Source organism: Alligator sinensis, unplaced genomic scaffold, assembly GCF_000455745.1.
Source record: "Alligator sinensis unplaced genomic scaffold, ASM45574v1 scaffold299_1, whole genome shotgun sequence".
NCBI classification, from domain to species: domain Eukaryota; kingdom Metazoa; phylum Chordata; order Crocodylia; family Alligatoridae; genus Alligator; species Alligator sinensis.
The window spans coordinates 2,281,212-2,281,611 of record NW_005841981.1 but is presented as its reverse complement, the minus strand read 5'-3'; the positions used below and the strand labels follow the sequence as shown (position 1 = coordinate 2,281,611).

The window sequence follows — 400 nt, the reverse complement described above, 5'->3', positions numbered from 1 at the left end:
GCACCACTTTCTGTGCAGAAATAAAGATTAAGTTGGATCCTTCACCCCTGTGTGTTTATTGGCACAAGCGCACTGGGCACGAACTCACTGTCCTTTCGGGACAACAATTTCTGGCGACCCAGATGGGACCCTAGCTGACTGCCTTGCCCGGTCCACCTCTTCGGCTCCAGCAACAACTGTGAACGGCGCGAGGGCCAGGCGCCACCGACCTTATGCGTCGGAGGTCTAACCGTCTCCTGGTTGCCTGACAGAGTCGTGGAGGGGCACAACGCTCGAAGGACCAACTTAATCAGGTGGGGTGAGGGAGGTTTCAACGGACTGGTGAGTACTTCTTTCCATATTTTGAGCAGGTTGGGGAAGAGACGGCTTTAAAAGTTCCGACCGTGTAGACGCCCTAGGC

At 55.2% G+C, this 400-nt stretch overlaps 1 protein-coding gene across 3 annotated transcripts in view; it reads right to left on the bottom strand.

Moving 5' to 3' along the window:
• The window catches only part of RARB (retinoic acid receptor beta), a 563,324-nt gene that overhangs the window by 402,085 nt on the left and 160,839 nt on the right, over positions 1-400 (bottom strand). The gene's annotated exons all lie outside the window — the stretch shown is intronic.